At 50.6% G+C, this 13,391-nt stretch overlaps 10 non-coding genes across 10 annotated transcripts; all 10 read right to left on the bottom strand.

Annotated features, from left to right (window-relative positions):
- Positions 1–697: 697 nt before the first annotated feature.
- On the bottom strand, positions 698–792 carry Trnay-gua (transfer RNA tyrosine (anticodon GUA)). The gene is made up of 2 exons: positions 756–792; positions 698–733 (listed from the first exon to the last, which is right to left on the bottom strand). It is a non-coding gene; the product is annotated as a tRNA-Tyr (tRNA).
- Positions 793–1,777: 985 nt separating this feature from the next.
- Positions 1,778–1,872, bottom strand: Trnay-gua (transfer RNA tyrosine (anticodon GUA)). The gene is made up of 2 exons: positions 1,836–1,872; positions 1,778–1,813 (listed from the first exon to the last, which is right to left on the bottom strand). It is a non-coding gene; the product is annotated as a tRNA-Tyr (tRNA).
- Positions 1,873–2,866: 994 nt separating this feature from the next.
- Positions 2,867–2,961, bottom strand: Trnay-gua (transfer RNA tyrosine (anticodon GUA)). The gene is made up of 2 exons: positions 2,925–2,961; positions 2,867–2,902 (listed from the first exon to the last, which is right to left on the bottom strand). It is a non-coding gene; the product is annotated as a tRNA-Tyr (tRNA).
- A 2,072-nt stretch (positions 2,962–5,033) lies between these two features.
- Positions 5,034–5,128, bottom strand: Trnay-gua (transfer RNA tyrosine (anticodon GUA)). Its single transcript has 2 exons — positions 5,092–5,128; positions 5,034–5,069 (listed from the first exon to the last, which is right to left on the bottom strand). It is a non-coding gene; the product is annotated as a tRNA-Tyr (tRNA).
- A 994-nt stretch (positions 5,129–6,122) lies between these two features.
- On the bottom strand, positions 6,123–6,217 carry Trnay-aua (transfer RNA tyrosine (anticodon AUA)). Its single transcript has 2 exons — positions 6,181–6,217; positions 6,123–6,158 (listed from the first exon to the last, which is right to left on the bottom strand). It is a non-coding gene; the product is annotated as a tRNA-Tyr (tRNA).
- A 982-nt stretch (positions 6,218–7,199) lies between these two features.
- On the bottom strand, positions 7,200–7,294 carry Trnay-gua (transfer RNA tyrosine (anticodon GUA)). The gene is made up of 2 exons: positions 7,258–7,294; positions 7,200–7,235 (listed from the first exon to the last, which is right to left on the bottom strand). It is a non-coding gene; the product is annotated as a tRNA-Tyr (tRNA).
- Positions 7,295–8,287: 993 nt separating this feature from the next.
- Positions 8,288–8,382, bottom strand: Trnay-aua (transfer RNA tyrosine (anticodon AUA)). Its single transcript has 2 exons — positions 8,346–8,382; positions 8,288–8,323 (listed from the first exon to the last, which is right to left on the bottom strand). It is a non-coding gene; the product is annotated as a tRNA-Tyr (tRNA).
- A 983-nt stretch (positions 8,383–9,365) lies between these two features.
- Trnay-gua (transfer RNA tyrosine (anticodon GUA)) lies at positions 9,366–9,460 on the bottom strand. The gene is made up of 2 exons: positions 9,424–9,460; positions 9,366–9,401 (listed from the first exon to the last, which is right to left on the bottom strand). It is a non-coding gene; the product is annotated as a tRNA-Tyr (tRNA).
- Positions 9,461–10,454: 994 nt separating this feature from the next.
- Positions 10,455–10,549, bottom strand: Trnay-gua (transfer RNA tyrosine (anticodon GUA)). The gene is made up of 2 exons: positions 10,513–10,549; positions 10,455–10,490 (listed from the first exon to the last, which is right to left on the bottom strand). It is a non-coding gene; the product is annotated as a tRNA-Tyr (tRNA).
- A 984-nt stretch (positions 10,550–11,533) lies between these two features.
- On the bottom strand, positions 11,534–11,628 carry Trnay-gua (transfer RNA tyrosine (anticodon GUA)). Its single transcript has 2 exons — positions 11,592–11,628; positions 11,534–11,569 (listed from the first exon to the last, which is right to left on the bottom strand). It is a non-coding gene; the product is annotated as a tRNA-Tyr (tRNA).
- Between the last annotated feature and the right edge of the window lie 1,763 nt (positions 11,629–13,391).

Here is a 13,391-nt window from a genome sequence, read left to right as displayed (position 1 = left end):
TTTCGGTAGTACCTTCCTATTTGCGAAGTTTTGTCTGACTAGCGCTGGACGCGTCGGCGCCTACGAGCCACAGCGTTCCTGGCATGCCACAAGCGCAGGCAGTAAAGGTTGGCACAGTACCAAGAACGCCGCTGCTTACCGACGCTGAACACGTTGGAGGCTAGCCGCTCGATATCAATCGGCCAGATTTGCTGTGTCTTCAGCTTTGGGCGGCGTAGTGCAAGTTTGCGCCTTTTTTCTGTCCTGGCTCAGCCCGCGCGGAGAGAAGAGAGGCGCGGGTCGGGAAGGCAGGGAGCTGGCGAGGAGGAGACCGCGTGTCTTCGCCTTCTCTTCCAGGTTGCCATGGCTACGGCGCGGCAGATTCTTGGCACGCACCACAAATTACGGCTGGCTTAAACAGCTTCGCTCTTAAAAGTCCGTCAAGCCGGATTCGAATCAGCGACCTATCGATAACTTTTTCTCCAATAGCACCCCCACAGTCCACCGCTCTACCAACTGAGATATCGACGGAGCTGATGGGCGACACCTGCTGATCGCATTTAGTGCATTCATTTATCGCACGCTTGAGGTAGATCAAGGCTGACGTTACGTAAAAAATATGTCCTTATCAATACCCCCCCCCCCCCCGCGAAAAGAAGGGCGGGAAGTTATCAACAGTGCTGGTGATAAAAAGTAAGCCATGACACGCAATAAAAAGTGCGTCGAGCCGGATTCGAACCAGCGACCTATGGATGTCTGTTTATCCAATAGCAGTCCTACAGTCCACCGCTCTACCAACTGAGCTATCGACGGAGCTGATGGGCGACACTTTCGGATCACATTCAGTGGATTCAATAATGGAACGCTAGAGGCATATCAAGCCTGACGCTCTGTAGAAAATGTGTCCTGATCAATACCATCCCCAAAAAAAAGAGCGGAAAGTAATCAACAGTGTTGGTGATAAAAAGTAAGCCATGACTAGAAAAAAAAATCACGAAAGATTGCACTCTTTCGCGCAAAGTTTACGCACAGCAAAGCTTACTGGCTGCTACTGCTAGGTCTTGGTTTAACTTAACTACGCATGTAGGAAGGTTTTGTCGGGCGATCATTTTCGGTAGTACCTTCCTATTTGCGACATTTCGTCTGACTAGCGCTGGACGCGTCGGCGCCTACGAGCGACAGCGTTCCTGGCATGCCACAAATGCAGGAAATAAAGGTTGGCACAGTACCACGAACGCCGCTGCTTACCGTCGCCGAACACGTTGGAGGCTAGCCGCTCTACATCAATCGGCCAGATTTGCTGTGTCTTCAGCTTTGCTCGGCCTAGTGCAAGCTTTCGCTTTTCTTTTTCTCCTGGCTCAGCCCGCGCGGAGAGAAGAGAGGCGGGGGTCGGGAAGGCAGGGAGCTGGCGAGGAGGAGACCGCGTGTCTCCGCCTCCTCCTCCGGGTTGTCATGGCTACGGCGCGGCAGTTTCTAGGCACGCACCACAAATTACGGCTGGCTTAAACAGCTTCGCTGTTAAATGTCCGTCGAGCCGGATTCGTATCAGCGACCTATGGATAGCTGTTTCTATATTAGCACTCCTACAGTCCACCGCTCTCCCAAATGAGATATCGACGGAGCTGATGGGCGACACCTTTCGATCACGTTTAGTGCATTCATTTATCGCACGCGTGAGGTAGATCAAGCTTGACTTTATGTAAAAAATGTGTCCTTATCAATACCACCCCAAAAAAAAGAGCGGGAAGTTGTCAACAGTGCTGGTGATAAAAAGTAAGCCATGACAGGCAATAAAAAGTCCGTCGAGCCGGATTCGAACCAGCGACCTATGGATATCTGTTTCTCCAATAGCACTCCTACAGTCCACCGCTCTACCAACTGAGCTATCGACGGAGCTAATGGGCGACACTTTCGGATCACATTTAGTGCATTCAATAATGGCACGCTTGAGGCATATCAAGCCTGACGCTCCGTAGAAAATGTGTGCTGATCAATACCACCCAAAAAAAAGAGCGGAAAGTAATCAACAGTGCTGGTGATAAAAAGTAAGCCATGACTAGAAATAAAAATTCACGCAAGTTTGCACTCTTTCGCGCAAAGTTTACGCACAGCGAAGCTTACTGGCTGCTACTGCTAGGTCTTGGTTTAACTTAACTACGCATTTAGGAAGATATTCTCGGGCGATCATTTTCGGTAGTACCTTCCTATTTGCGACATTTCGTCTGACTAGCGCTGGACGCGTCGGCGCCTACGAGCGACAGGTTCCTGGCATGCCACAAACGCAGGCAATAAAGGTTGGCACAGTACCATACCAAGAACGCCGCTGCTTACCGACGCTGAACACGTTGGAGGCTAGCCGCTCGATATCAATCGGCCAGATTTGCTGTGTCTTCAGCTTTGAGCGGCGTAGTGCAAGTTTGCTCCTTTTTTCTGTCCTGGCTAAGCCCGCGCGGAGAGAAGAGAGGCGGGGGTCGGGAAGGCAGGGAGCTGGCGAGGAGGAGACCGCGTGTCTTCGCCTTCTCTTCCAGGTTGCCATGGCTACGGCGCGGCAGATTCTTGGCACGCACCACAAATCACGGCTGGCTTAAACAGCTTCGCTCTTAAAAGTCCGTCAACCGGATTCGAATCAGCGACCTATGGATAACTTTTTCTCCAATAGCACCCCCACAGTCCATCGCTCTACCAACTGAGATATCGACGGAGCTGATGGGCGACACCTGCTGATCGCAATTAGTGCATTCATTTACCGCACGCTTGAGGTAGATCAAGGTTGACGTTACGTAAAAAATATGTCCTTATCAATACCCCCCCCCCCCCACGAAAAGAAGAGCAGGAAGTTCTCAACAGTGCTGGTGATAAAACGTAAGCCATGACACGCAATAAAAAGTCCGTCGAGCCGGATTCGAACCAGCGACCTATGGATATCTGTTTCTCCAATAGCACTCCTACAGTCCACCGCTCTACCAACTGAGCTATCGACGGAGCTGATGGGCGACACTTTCGGATCACATTTAGTGCATTCAATAATGGCACGCTTGAGGCATATCAAGCCTGACGCTCCGTAGAAAATGTGTGCTGATCAATACCACCCAAAAAAAGAGCGGAATGTAATCAACAGTGTTGGTGATAAAAAGTAAGCCATGACTAGAAAAAAAAATCACGAAAGATTGCACTCGGTCGCGCAAAGCTTACGCACAGCGAAGCTTACTGGCTGCTACTGCTAGGCATTGGTTTTACTTAACTACGCATTTAGGAACGTATTCTCGGGCGATCATTTTCGGTAGTACCTTCCTATTTGCGACATTTCGTCTGACTAGCGCTGGACGCGTCGGCGCCTACGAGCGACAGCGTTCCTGGCATGCCACAAACGCAGGCAGTAAAGGTTGGCACAGTACCAAGAACGCCGCTGCTTACCGACGCTGAACACGTTGGAGGCTAGCCGCTCGATATCAATCGGCCAGATTTGCTGTGTCTTCAGCTTTGGGCGGCCTAGTGCAAGCTTGCACCTTTTTTTTTTCTCCTGGGTGAGAGCGCCCCTGAGAGAAGAGAGGTTGGGGTTGGGAAGGCAGAGAGCTGGCGAGGAGGAGACCGCGTGTCTCCGCCTCCTGATCCGGGTTGTCATGGCTACGGCGCGGCAGATTCTGGGCACGCACCACAAATTACGGCTGGCTTAAACAGCTTCGCTCTTAAAAGTCCGTCAAGCCGGATTCGAATCAACGACCTATGGATAACTTTTTCTCCAACAGCACTCCCACAGTGCACCGCTCTACCAACTGAGATATCGACGGAGCTGATGGGCGACACCTGCTGATCGCAATTAGTGCATTCATTTACCCCACGCTTGAGGTAGATCAAGGTTGACGTTACGTAAAAAATATGTCCTTATCAATACCCCCCCCCCCCCCCCACGAAAAGAAGAGCAGGAAGTTCTCAACAGTGCTGGTGATAAAACGTAAGCCATGACACGCAATAAAAAGTCCGTCGAGCCGGCTTCGAAGCAGCGACCTATGGATATCTGTTTCTCCAATAGAACTCCTACAGTCCATCGCTCTACGAACCGAGCTATCGACGGAGCTTGTGGGCGACACCTTCCGATCGCATTTCGTGTATTCAATAATGGCACGCTTGAGGCATATCAAGCCTGACGCTCCGTAGAAAATGTGTGCTGATCAATACAACCCAAAAAAAGAGCGGAAAGTAATCAACAGTGCTGGTGATAAAAAGTAAGCCATGACTAGAAATAAAAATTCACGCAAGATTGCACTCTTTCGCGCAAAGTTTACGCACAGCGAAGCTTACTGGCTGCTACTGCTAGGTCTTGGTTTAACTTAACTACGCATTTAGGAAGGTATTCTCGGGCGATCATTTTCGGTAGTACCTTCCTATTTGCGACATTTCGTCTGACTAGCGCTGGACGCGTCGGCGCCTACGAGCGACAGCGTTCCTGGCATGCCACAAATGCAGGCAATAAAGGTTGGCACAGTACCACGAACGCCGCTGCTTACCGTCGCCAAACACGTTGGAGGCTAGCCGCTCTATATCAATCGGCCAGATTTGCTGTGTCTTCAGCTTTGCTCGGCCTAGTGCAAGCTTTCGCTTTTCTTTTTCTCCTGGCTCAGCCCGCGCGGAGAGAAGAGAGGCGGGGGTCGGGAAGGCAGGGAGCTGGCGAGGAGGAGACCGCGTGTCTCCGCCTCCTCCTCCGGGTTGTCATGGCTACGGCGCGGCAGTTTCTAGGCACGCACCACAAATTACGGCTGGCTTAAACAGCTTCGCTGTTAAATGTCCGTCGAGCTGGATTCGTATCAGCGACCTATGGATAGCTGTTTCCATATTAGCACTCCTACAGTCCACCGCTCTCCCAAATGAGATATCGACGGAGCTGATGGGCGACACCTTTCGATCAAGTTTAGTGCCTTCATTTATCGGACGCGTGAGGGAGATCAAGCTTGACTTTATGTAAAAAATGTGTCCTTATCAATACCACCCCCAAAAAAGAGCGGGAAGTTGTCAACAGTGCTGGTGATAAAAAGTAAGCCATGACAGGCAATAAAAAGTCCGTCGAGCCGGATTCGAACCAGCGACCTATGGATATCTGTTTCTCCAATAGCACTCCTACAGTCCACCGCTCTACCAACTGAGCTATCGACGGAGCTGATGGGCGACACTTTCGGATCACATTTAGTGCATTCAATAATGGCACGCTTGAGGCATATCAAGCCTGACGCTCCGTAGAAAATGTGTGCTGATCAATACCACCCAAAAAAAGAGCGGAATGTAATCAACAGTGTTGGTGATAAAAAGTAAGCCATGACTAGAAAAAAAAATCACGAAAGATTGCACTCGGTCGCGCAAAGCTTACGCACAGCGAAGCTTACTGGCTGCTACTGCTAGGCATTGGTTTTACTTAACTACGCATTTAGGAACGTATTCTCGGGCGATCATTTTCGGTAGTACCTTCCTATTTGCGACATTTCGTCTGACTAGCGCTGGACGCGTCGGCGCCTACGAGCGACAGCGTTCCTGGCATGCCACAAACGCAGGCACTAAAGGTTGGCACAGTACCAAGAACGCCGTTGCTTACGGACGCCGAACACGTTGGAGGCTAGCCGCTCGATATCAATCGGCCAGATTTGCTGTGTCTTCAGCTTTGCGCGGCCTAGTGCAAGCTGCGCCTTTTTTTTTTCTCCTGGGTGAGCGCGCCGCGGAGAGAAGAGAGGTTGGGGGTTGGGAAGGCAGAGATGTGACGAGGAGGAGACCGCCTGTCTTCGCCTTCTCCTCCAGGTTGCCATGGCTACGGCGCGGCAGATTCTTGGCACGCACCACAAATTACGGCTGGCTTAAACAGCTTCGCTGTTAAATGTCCGTCGAACCGGATTCGTATCAGCGACCTATGGATAGCTGTTTCTATATTAGCACTCCTACAGTCCACCGCTCTCCCAAATGAGATATCGATGGAGCTGATGGGCGACACCTTTCGATCACGTTTAGTGCATTCATTTATCGCACGCGTGAGGTAGATCAAGCCTGAGTTTATGTAAAAAATGTGTCCTTATCAATACCACCCCCCCCCCCCAAAAAAAAAAGAGCAGGAAGTTCTCAACAGTGCTGGTGATAAAAAGTAAGCCATGACAGGCATTAAAAAGTCCGTCGAGCCGGATTCGAACCAGCGACCTATGGATGTCTGTTTATCCAATAGCACTCCTATAGTCCACCGCTCTACCAACTGAGCTATCGACGGAGCTGATGGGCGACACTTTCGGATCACATTCAGTGGATTCAATAATGGAACGCTAGAGGCATATCAAGCCTGACGCTCTGTAGAAAATGTGTCCTGATCAATACCACCCCAAAAAAAGAGCGGAAAGTAATCAACAGTGTTGGTGATAAAAAGTAAGCCATGACTAGAAAAAAAAATCACGAAAGATTGCACTCTTTCGCGCAAAGTTTACGCACAGCAAAGCTTACTGGCTGCTACTGCTAGGTCTTGGTTTAACTTAACTACGCATGTAGGAAGGTTTTGTCGGGCGATCATTTTCGGTAGTACCTTCCTATTTGCGACATTTCGTCTGACTAGCGCTGGACGCGTCGGCGCCTACGAGCGACAGCGTTCCTGGCATGCCACAAATGCAGGCAATAAAGGTTGGCACAGTACCACGAACGCCGCTGCTTACCGTCGCCGAACACGTTGGAGGCTAGCCGCTCTACATCAATCGGCCAGATTTGCTGTGTCTTCAGCTTTGCTCGGCCTAGTGCAAGCTTTCGCTTTTCTTTTTCTCCTGGCTCAGCCCGCGCGGAGAGAAGAGAGGCGGGGGTCGGGAAGGCAGGGAGCTGGCGAGGAGGAGACCGCGTGTCTCCGCCTCCTCCTCCGGGTTGTCATGGCTACGGCGCGGCAGTTTCTAGGCACGCACCACAAATTACGGCTGGCTTAAACAGCTTCGCTGTTAAATGTCCGTCGAGCCGGATTCGTATCAGCGACCTATGGATAGCTGTTTCTATATTAGCACTCCTACAGTCCACCGCTCTCCCAAATGAGATATCGACGGAGCTGATGGGCGACACCTTTCGATCACGTTTAGTGCATTCATTTATCGCACGCGTGAGGTAGATCAAGCTTGACTTTATGTAAAAAATGTGTCCTTATCAATACCACCCCAAAAAAAGAGCGGGAAGTTGTCAACAGTGCTGGTGATAAAAAGTAAGCCATGACAGGCAATAAAAAGTCCGTCGAGCCGGATTCGAACCAGCGACCTATGGATATCTGTTTCTCCAATAGCACTCCTACAGTCCACCGCTCTACCAACTGAGCTATCGACGGAGCTAATGGGCGACACTTTCGGATCACATTTAGTGCATTCAATAATGGCACGCTTGAGGCATATCAAGCCTGACGCTCCGTAGAAAATGTGTGCTGATCAATACCACCCAAAAAAGAGCGGAAAGTAATCAACAGTGCTGGTGATAAAAAGTAAGCCATGACTAGAAATAAAAATTCACGCAAGTTTGCACTCTTTCGCGCAAAGTTTACGCACAGCGAAGCTTACTGGCTGCTACTGCTAGGTCTTGGTTTAACTTAACTACGCATTTAGGAAGATATTCTCGGGCGACCATTTTCGGTAGTACCTTCCTATTTGCGACATTTCGTCTGACTAGCGCTGGACGCGTCGGCGCCTACGAGCGACAGCGTTCCTTGCATGCCACAAACGCAGGCACTAAAGGTTGGCACAGTACCAAGAACGCCGTTGCTTACGGACGCCTAACACGTTGGAGGCTAGCCGCTCGATATCAATCGGCCAGATTTGCTGTGTCTTCAGCTTTGCGCGGCCTAGTGCAAGCTTGCGCCTTTTTTTTTCTCCTGGGTGAGCGCGCCGCGGAGAGAAGAGAGGTTGGGGTTGGGAAGGCAGAGAGGTGACGAGGAGGAGACCGCCTGTCTTCGCCTTCTCCTCCAGGTTGCCATGGCTACGGCGCGGCAGATTCTTGGCACGCACCACAAATTACGGCTGGCATAAACAGCTTCGCTGTTAAATGTCCGTCGAGCCGGATTCGTATCAGCGACCTATCGATAACTTTTTCTCCAATAGCACCCCCACAGTCCACCGCTCTACCAACTGAGATATCGACGGAGCTGATGGGCGACACCTGCTGATCGCATTTAGTGCATTCATTTATCGCACGCTTGAGGTAGATCAAGGCTGACGTTACGTAAAAAATATGTCCTTATCAATACCCCCCCCCCCCCCCGCGAAAAGAAGGGCGGGAAGTTATCAACAGTGCTGGTGATAAAAAGTAAGCCGTGACACGCAATAAAAAGTCCGTCGAGCCGGATTCGAACCAGCGACCTATGGATGTCTGTTTATCCAATAGCACTCCTATAGTCCACCGCTCTACCAACTGAGCTATCGACGGAGCTGATGGGCGACACTTTCGGATCACATTCAGTGGATTCAATAATGGAACGCTAGAGGCATATCAAGCCTGACGCTCTGTAGAAAATGTGTCCTGATCAATACCACCCCAAAAAAAGAGCGGAAAGTAATCAACAGTGTTGGTGATAAAAAGTAAGCCATGACTAGAAAAAAAAATCACGAAAGATTGCACTCTTTCGCGCAAAGTTTACGCACAGCAAAGCTTACTGGCTGCTACTGCTAGGTCTTGGTTTAACTTAACTACGCATGTAGGAAGGTTTTGTCGGGCGATCATTTTCGGTAGTACCTTCCTATTTGCGACATTTCGTCTGACTAGCGCTGGACGCGTCGGCGCCTACGAGCGACAGCGTTCCTGGCATGCCACAAATGCAGGCAATAAAGGTTGGCACAGTACCACGAACGCCGCTGCTTACCGTCGCCGAACACGTTGGAGGCTAGCCGCTCTACATCAATCGGCCAGATTTGCTGTGTCTTCAGCTTTGCTCGGCCTAGTGCAAGCTTTCGCTTTTCTTTTTCTCCTGGCTCAGCCCGCGCGGAGAGAAGAGAGGCGGGGGTCGGGAAGGCAGGGAGCTGGCGAGGAGGAGACCGCGTGTCTCCGCCTCCTCCTCCGGGTTGTCATGGCTACGGCGCGGCAGTTTCTAGGCACGCACCACAAATTACGGCTGGCTTAAACAGCTTCGCTGTTAAATGTCCGTCGAGCCGGATTCGTATCAGCGACCTATGGATAGCTGTTTCTATATTAGCACTCCTACAGTCCACCGCTCTCCCAAATGAGATATCGACGGAGCTGATGGGCGACACCTTTCGATCACGTTTAGTGCATTCATTTATCGCACGCGTGAGGTAGATCAAGCTTGACTTTATGTAAAAAATGTGTCCTTATCAATACCACCCCAAAAAAAAGAGCGGGAAGTTGTCAACAGTGCTGGTGATAAAAAGTAAGCCATGACAGGCAATAAAAAGTCCGTCGAGCCGGATTCGAACCAGCGACCTATGGATATCTGTTTCTCCAATAGCACTCCTACAGTCCACCGCTCTACCAACTGAGCTATCGACGGAGCTAATGGGCGACACTTTCGGATCACATTTAGTGCATTCAATAATGGCACGCTTGAGGCATATCAAGCCTGACGCTCCGTAGAAAATGTGTGCTGATCAATACCACCCAAAAAAGAGCGGAAAGTAATCAACAGTGCTGGTGATAAAAAGTAAGCCATGACTAGAAATAAAAATTCACGCAAGATTGCACTCTTTCGCGCAAAGTTTACGCACAGCGAAGCTTACTGGCTGCTACTGCTAGGTCTTGGTTTAACTTAACTACGCATTTAGGAAGATATTCTCGGGCGACCATTTTCGGTAGTACCTTCCTATTTGCGACATTTCGTCTGACTAGCGCTGGACGCGTCGGCGCCTACGAGCGACAGGTTCCTGGCATGCCACAAACGCAGGCAATAAAGGTTGGCACAGTACCAAGAACGCCGCTGCTTACCGACGCTGAACATGTTGGAGGCTAACCGCTCGATATCAATCGGCCAGATTTGCTGTGTCTTCAGCTTTGGGCGGCGTAGTGCAAGTTTGCTCCTTTTTTCTGTCCTGGCTCAGCCCGCGCGGAGAGAAGAGAGGCGGGGGTCGGGAAGGCAGGGAGCTGGCGAGGAGGAGACCGCGTGTCTTCGCCTTCTCTTCCAGGTTGCCATGGCTACGGCGCGGCAGATTCTTGGCACGCACCACAAATTACGGCTGGCTTAAACAGCTTCGCTCTTAAAAGTCCGTCAAGCCTGATTCGAATCAGCGACCTATGGATAACTTTTTCTCCAATAGCACCCCCTCAGTCCACCGCTCTACCAACTGAGATATCGACGGAGCTGATGGGCGACACCTGCTGATCGCATTTAGTGCATTCATTTATCGCACGCTTGAGGTAGATCAAGGCTGACGTTACGTAAAAAATATGTCCTTATCAATACCCACCCCCCCCCCCCCCCACGAAAAGAAGAGCGGGAATTTATCAACAGTGCTGGTGCTAAAAAGTAAACCGTGACACGCAATAAAAAGTCCGTCGAGCCGGATTCCAACCAGCGACCTATGGATGTTTGTTTATCCAATAGCCCTCCTACAGTCCACCGCTCTACAAACTGAGCTATCGACGGAGCTGATGGGCGAGACTTTCGGCTCACATTTAGTGCATTCAATAATGGCACGCTAGAGGCATATCAAGCCTGACGCTCCGTAGAAAATGTGTCCTGATCAATACCACCCAAAAAAATAGGCGGAAAGTAATCAACAGTGTTGGTGATAAAAAGTAAGCCATGACTAGAAAAAAAAATCACGAAAGATTGCACTCGGTCGCGCAAAGCTTACGCACAGCGAAGCTTACTGGCTGCTACTGCTAGGTATTGGTTTTACTTAACTACGCATTTAGGAACGTATTCTCGGGCGATCATTTTCGGTAGTACCTTCCTATTTGCGACATTTCGTCTGACTAGCGCTGGACGCGTCGGCGCCTACGAGCGACAGCGTTCCTTGCATGCCACAAACGCAGGCACTAAAGGTTGGCACAGTACCAAGAACGCCGTTGCTTACGGACGCCGAACACGTTGGAGGCTAGCCGCTCGATATCAATCGGCCAGATTTGCTGTGTCTTCAGCTTTGCGCGGCCTAGTGCAAGCTTGCGCCTTTTTTTTTCTCCTGGGTGAGCGCGCCGCAGAGAGAAGAGAGGTTGGGGTTGGGAAGGCAGAGATGTGACGAGGAGGAGACCGCCTGTCTTCGCCTTCTCCTCCAGGTTGCCATGGCTACGGCGCGGCAGATTCTTGGCACGCACCACAAATTACGGCTGCCTTAAACAGCTTCGCTGTTAAATGTCCGTCGAACCGGATTCGTATCAGCGACCTATGGATAGCTGTTTCTATATTAGCACTCCTACAGTCCACCGCTCTCCCAAATGAGATATCGACGGAGCTGATGGGCGACACCTTTCGATCACGTTTAGTGCATTCATTTATCGCACGCGTGAGGTAGATCAAGCCTGAGTTTATGTAAAAAATGTGTCCTTATCAATACCACCCCAAAAAAAAGAGCAGGAAGTTCTCAACAGTACTGGTGATAAAAAGTAAGCCATGACAGGCATTAAAAAGTCCGTCGAGCCGGATTCGAACCAGCGACCTATGGATAGCTGTTTCTATATTATCACTCCTACAGTCCACCGCTCTCCCAAATGAGATATCGACGGAGCTGATGGGCGACACCTTTCGATCACGTTTAGTGCATTCATTTATCGCACGCGTGAGGTAGATCAAGGCTGACGCTCCGTAGAAAATGTGTCCTGATCAATACCACCCGAAAAAAAGAGCGGAAAGTAATCAAGACTGCTGGTCATAAAAAGTTAGCCCTGACTAGAAATAAAAATTCACGCAAGTTTGCACTCTTTCGCGCAAAGTTTACGCACAGCGAAGCTTACTGGCTGCTACTGCTAGGTCTTGGTTTAACTTAATTACGCATTTAGGAAGGTATTCTCGGGCAATCATTTTCGGTAGTACCTTCCTATTTGCGAAGTTTTGTCTGACTAGCGCTGGACGCGTCGGCGCCTACGAGCCACAGCGTTCCTGGCATGCCACAAACGCAGGCAGTAAAGGTTGGCACAGTACCAAGAACGCCGCTGCTTACCGACGCTGAACACGTTGGAGGCTAGCCGCTCGATATCAATCGGCCAGATTTGCTGTGTCTTCAGCTTTGGGCGGCCTAGTGCAAGCTTGCACCTTTTTTTTTCTCCTGGGTGAGAGCGCCCCTGAGAGAAGAGAGGTTGGGGTTGGGAAGGCAGAGAGCTGGCGAGGAGGAGACCGCGTGTCTCCGCCTCCTCCTCCGGGTTGTCATGGCTACGGCGCGGCAGATTCTGGGCACGAACCACAAATTACGGCTGGCTTAAACAGCTTCGCTCTTAAAAGTCCGTCAAGCCGGATTCGAATCAACGACCTATGGATAACTTTTTCTCCAACAGCACTCCCACAGTGCACCGCTCTACCAACTGAGATATCGACGGAGCTGATGGGCGACACCTGCTGATCGCAATTAGTGCATTCATTTACCGCACGCTTGAGGTAGATCAAGGTTGACGTTACGTAAAAAATATGTCCTTATCAATACCCCCCCCCCCCCCCACGAAAAGAAGAGCAGGAAGTTCTCAACAGTGCTGGTGATAAAACGTAAGCCATGACACGCAATAAAAAGTCCGTCGAGCCGGCTTCGAAGCAGCGACCTATGGATATCTGTTTCTCCAATAGAACTCCTACAGTCCATCGCTCTACGAACCGAGCTATCGACGGAGCTTGTGGGCGACACCTTCCGATCGCATTTCGTGTATTCAATAATGGCACGCTTGAGGCATATCAAGCCTGACGCTCCGTAGAAAATGTGTGCTGATCAATACCACCCAAAAAAAGAGCGGAAAGTAATCAACAGTGCTGGTGATAAAAAGTAAGCCATGACTAGAAATAAAAATTCACGCAAGATTGCACTCTTTCGCGCAAAGTTTACGCACAGCGAAGCTTACTGGCTGCTACTGCTAGGTCTTGGTTTAACTTAACTACGCATTTAGGAAGGTATTCTCGGGCGATCATTTTCGGTAGTACCTTCCTATTTGCGACATTTCGTCTGACTAGCGCTGGACGCGTCGGCGCCTACGAGCGACAGCGTTCCTGGCATGCCACAAATGCAGGCAATAAAGGTTGGCACAGTACCACGAACGCCGCTGCTTACCGTCGCCAAACACGTTGGAGGCTAGCCGCTCTATATCAATCGGCCAGATTTGCTGTGTCTTCAGCTTTGCTCGGCCTAGTGCAAGCTTTCGCTTTTCTTTTTCTCCTGGCTCAGCCCGCGCGGAGAGAAGAGAGGCGGGGGTCGGGAAGGCAGGGAGCTGGCGAGGAGGAGACCGCGTGTCTCCGCCTCCTCCTCCGGGTTGTCATGGCTACGGCGCGGCAGTTTCTAGGCACGCACCAC

Source organism: Dermacentor silvarum, chromosome 1, assembly GCF_013339745.2.
Source record: "Dermacentor silvarum isolate Dsil-2018 chromosome 1, BIME_Dsil_1.4, whole genome shotgun sequence".
Classification (NCBI taxonomy): Eukaryota; Metazoa; Arthropoda; class Arachnida; order Ixodida; family Ixodidae; genus Dermacentor; species Dermacentor silvarum.
This window is presented reverse-complemented; position numbering and strand designations above follow the sequence as displayed.